We start from the raw sequence: 5,249 nt of genomic DNA, 5'->3' as shown, positions 1-5,249 counted from the left end.
GTTCCTGTATGCAAATAGTTACATCTGACAAAATTCATGGTTTAGATACCCTTTACATTTTTTTTTTTTTTTGCTACTGACCAGCTCATAAGCATATGTGGTAGGACCAAGAGAAGAACTCTGCCTGGGGAGAGCAAAGCCAGAGAGCATAGTGGTGTTGACATGCAAATCAGTCATCCACCCTAGATATAGGGGTGAAAAACTAATTGAACCATCTAGTAGCTAGTTCCTTCCAAAGTTGAAAGATACAGCACCAATATAAAAGTGGGGATTTATTGTAGGCCAACAAGTCAGGAAGTGGAAGTGGATGAAGCACTCCAAGCAGGTGACACATCTATCCAAAAGCTGGAACGGTAATGATGGGAGACTTCGATTTTCTGGATGTCTGTTGGAAGAAAGGTGAAACCAAACATAAAATGTCAAGCTGATTCTTAACTTGTATGAAGGACAGCTTTCTGTTCCAAGGGACCGTATACTTTGGGTCTTGTCCTGACTAACAGGGAGGATGTGTGAAGACTTATCTGAATAAGGAAGGAGACAAGGCAAGAGAGGAGATAACAAAACAAGCTGTCAGACTGCTTTTGTTGGGTCTCAATGAATTGAAGTCAGCAGGGCTGGATGACTTCATCCCAGGGAGGAACTGGTAAGGGAGATCTGGGACCCCTTGGCAAAGTTCTTCATGAAGTTGTGAGAGATGGGCCAGGTACCAGAGGACTGGAAAGTGTCCACTGTAGTGCCTCTCTTTTTGAGAAGGCAAAAAGGAGGACCTGGGGAACTATGGACCAGTTAGCCTCACTTCAGTACCTGGGAAGTTAGTGGAGCATATCCTAAGGAAGGCCATTTGCAAGGATCTAAAGTAAGAAAGGCTGCATGGATTTATGAAAAACACATCTTGTCAGATAAACTTGATCTCCTTTGACAAAGTAACGGTTTGGGTGGATGAAGGAAATGCTGTAAATACAGTGTTTCTAGACGTCAGCAAGGCTTTTGACAAGATCCCACAAGTCCTTTTCAGAAACACATTGGAGAAATGTGGGCTAGATAAAACTAAGGTGGATAAGTAAAAAGGAAGAAAAAGGAGGGGGAGGAGACAAAAGGGAAAAAAAAAGAAGAAACTGATAGGGAAAGAGAGGATGAGGTACCCCGATCCCTTTCCCTTTCTAGTAACAGGGTAAGGAAGAAAATGGGACAGGGTGAATGTCAGAAGTGAAGTGATACCAGGGATCCTCGCTTTCTCTGTTAAAAACAAACAAACTCACATTCTCTGATTAAAAACCCCAAAAGCCATGTTTTTCCTCAATTTAAATTAAACACCACTATATATATATCTGTTGAACACAATGTTTAATTGATATATTTACAGTTTTAAAACAATTAGGAAGCCTTACCAGTGCCTCAATCATTATAGTAAACTCTAAATACCTATATATTTTGGCATTTGATTTTGCCGGGGGGGGGGGGGTTTATGATGGAAAATCAGAGTTCCCTCTGCCCCCTTCACTCACCACAATGGAGGCCAGCTATGTGTCCACCTTGCAGTCATTTTGCCTAGTCTGCCTTAGGTTGTTAATGAGGTACTCATTGGGGGGCTATGCCAAAAGCCTTGCTAAAGTCAAGGTTTACCATATCCCCTGCTCTCCCCTTATCCACAGAGCCTGTCATTTTCTCAGAGAAGGAAAGAAACCAGGGCCTTGAAAATAACCCAGTGGTACTACAACCAGTCATTGCACTTCCTGATTTATTTGCATGTTGAAATTCCATTGCCTAGAATAAATTAGCACAATAAAATATTGTATGCTTCAGGTTCTCAGTGATGCCGAGGGACTTGATTGTGCACAAAGGGAAGGAACACTAGATTAGCTACAATTGTTACTATTTTAAAGGCATTTAACTACCGCTTCTGTGTGGAGGAAAGTTAAGGAAGGCAAGTAGTTCTTTCTTCCTTGAAATCAAGAAGAAAGATATAATGTAAGGCTTTCTAATCTTATGTGGGGTCTGGTTTTGAAAGTTTAGCTGTCAGATAATGACTAAGACCCATAAATCCCCGTAATAGGTGTTCTTCTATTCTTGGAACAGGTCAAACTTGCTTTGTGTAGTTGCCTTGTTTCAGATCCTGAGCTGCCCATTCTTGAGTATGAGGCAACTTTATTCTCAGAAACACCTTTTTTGTTTCCTGGAAGTAGTGAAATGCTAAGGAACTTTATATAATGTGTTAGAGGACAGGACTCCTGCTTGCAAAAGAAATACCTACTCTGAAACATGAGGGCATCAGTGTTGGAGTGTCTAAGTGGTCTTCCAGCTGTTTGTGTGCCATCCCCCCTACAACAATATTCCCATGTATGCATGTATTCCCTAAAAGCTTCTCAATTCACACATTCTTCAAGGGTTGGAATCCACACAAACACCTACAACTTGATGAAAAGCATTTTTTAACAGATGGATATTATAAGTAGCCTATCAGAACCCTTGTTTCAGTAGAGGAGTAGCTCCTCCTTTTTCTTCCATGGTTTACTGTGCAAAAATATTTCACCGTCACACTGCAGATTATTTTTCACAGTAGCTTGGGGTACTGAGTGTCCTTGCTGATTACTTTGATTACACAACTGTTATGTGGCTTTACATCTCCGGATTGCTATTTCCAGCTCATAATAATAAGTTTGCCTGGGTTTTGCCCATTTCAATCAAGGAAAGCAGTCTATAGGGTGAAGCTTCTGTTCAGGAGGCTAAAGCATACTGGCTTCTTGTGCTTTTCATCAGTAGGGTTTAGGCTTTTTGTGATGACTGCACCCCCTTTTCATTTTTTGAATGTGATTCACTGCAACAAGGAACTGGAAGTTAATGTTGCTGAGACCTTGATAGGAGCAGAATATATTATGAGAAAGGAGAATATGTTTTTAACCTTTTTGAGAGAGCTGATTACAGCTGTGTTTCTTGAAAGACCCGCAAAACTTTTGTAAAGCACCTCTTAAAATGGAAGAAATGAGAAGGTCCTGATAAAACTCTGATAGCTCATTCAGGTCCTGTTGAGGAGACTTCACAGGTAGAAGAGCTGCCAGTCAGACGCAAACTCTCAGAGGTGGTGGAGGAAGGTGTGTTCTATGTGGCTCCATGCTGCATTGCTACTGCCGCTGTATAGGAGCCTCTGCAAGGTATATAAGTGGAAGATGTGAGCCTGACTGCAGAGCCAGACTAGACCCTGCCTGCCCTCCTGCAAGGGGAGGCTCAGAACCTCTGCAGAGACCCAGTGCCATCCTGGCCAGAAGAACCCCAGCACCCATCTCTGGAGCCTGGTCAGGAGCTCCAGTGGCACAGGTAGGGTGTTGAAACAATCCCAGATCGTGGACATGACGACCCGAGAGATGACCAGAGCCATCCCACAAAGGAAGAGGTACTTCAGCAGTCCCACCTATGCCTGCAGCTGCTCAGACACCCTGACCTCTAGCCACTGACAACATGTAAGTGTTGTCAGTGGGCAGACACAACTCCACACTGCTGCTGCCAGGCACTAGCTCTAGTCAGTCTGAAGCTCCGTGCCCCATAGTGCAGAAATCGCACCATGACCACCACCCCCACTACTGCTGGGCCCTGGCTTTGGCTAGGCTCCAGCCCCACACGCCACCATTGGCACAGAAATCAGGGGGCATGCATCCCCCCCCCCATGCCTCCCTGATGTGTCACCTATGGCTCTAGCTGGTGCCAGTTCTATGATGGGGAGGGGTGCCCTGAGGACAGATGGACCCCCAGGTAGAGCAGTAAGCCCATGCTCCAATGGAGGCCCTGGAGGACAGATGGGAGTGAGCCCACCCTCCATTCATTGTCTACTCTCAGGTCAGAGCTCTTAACCCAGTTGATCTGGGCAGAGGAGGCCACTGAGTAGATGGACAGGCAGGCCTCCACCTGTGCTAGACCATCTGGGTCCTTGACAGCAAAAAGCATATGTAGTGACATATGATGATAGCACCACCCTCATGGCCAGCTCTCAGACCACTAGTCCTGACATCCATTTAATCAGGAGGCACAGGAATAGCGTGAAAGCGATGGTGTAGAGCTGGCCTGACAGAGCAACCTTGACACACTCCCTGTCCAAATGTAATGAGCTCCATCAGTGTCGAGTTGAGCTTGTCCAGATACTCTGCAGAGGCATACAGTACAGGAGAAATTGCATGTCTGGCTATGCAATCACATCAGTCAACTTCTTCACCACCCCCAAGTGTACTGTGTCCGGGTCCAGGGTCTTGTATATATCCAACTTTTCTAAATAATCCTGGTATGTCGGCCTCAGCACAGAGGCCTGTGCGCTAGCCCTCTAGGCCTCCTTCCACTCAGTGGTCTTGTCTGCCATGACTTGATGCCACGCTGAATAGGGACAGTCTCACCAGCAAAATGAGCTCTCAGGTACAGGGCAGTTGTCTTGACAAAGGTCTGCACAGTCCCTGTCCACTGTTACCGAAGCTGCACCTAGTAGCTCTGGGACCACTATTCAGGGATACAGGCTTCAGGCACAGCATAGCCTGTCATAGGCTCATAGCTGCCAAGTCTGACCATGCCACTAGTTATCCGTCTTAGCAGACACTTCCCCGCCAAGTTCAGAGCCAGTCCCTTGCCCCCGACCTGGCCTCTGCCAGCATCTCCCAGCTACTTTAGTCTCTCTCTTATCTTTCTCTCTGTGCAACCTCGGTCCCTCTACTCTCCCATCCAGCCCACTTGCCAGAGTCAGTGCTCAGCCACAGTCATAAGTGGCAGTCTAATTTGGGTGCCACTTTCTAATTTAAAAAATTTAAATTAGACTGAATTTAAAATTTCTAATTTCAGTCTAATTTTGGGTGATTGCACCCAAAACTTTTCAAGAACTTTTTTCCAACTACTCAGTTGGTTTAATAAAAGATACCACATTTACTCAAAGAACCTTGCCTGCCTATGTCCTTAGACCAACATGGCTACAACCGAAACCCCAGTCTAATTCAGGGCATATGTGCTGTGCCAGGGTTCAGTTCACCCAATGCAGTCTCATCATCAGAGTCTCAAATGAAAGTAAAAAAAACAACAACATATGCCTGGAAACTTTGTTAGTTGTTTGATCACCCTGGCTTCAGGCTCCTGCTTCTCCCTATCTCCCCTCTGGTCACTTGAACCTCACATATCATGGCAGGGGGTCACCTGACCCCTCCACTTCTATCCTGAGTAATCAGCCCTGCCTGTGCCTGAGCCCAGCAGTTAGCTGGCTTCTGCTGCCTCAGGGTGGGTCCTTG

This window comes from Crocodylus siamensis, chromosome 3 (assembly GCF_052110815.1).
Source record: "Crocodylus siamensis isolate JL-2025a chromosome 3, ASM5211081v1, whole genome shotgun sequence".
Taxonomy (NCBI): Eukaryota; Metazoa; Chordata; order Crocodylia; family Crocodylidae; genus Crocodylus; species Crocodylus siamensis.
This window is presented reverse-complemented; position numbering follows the sequence as displayed.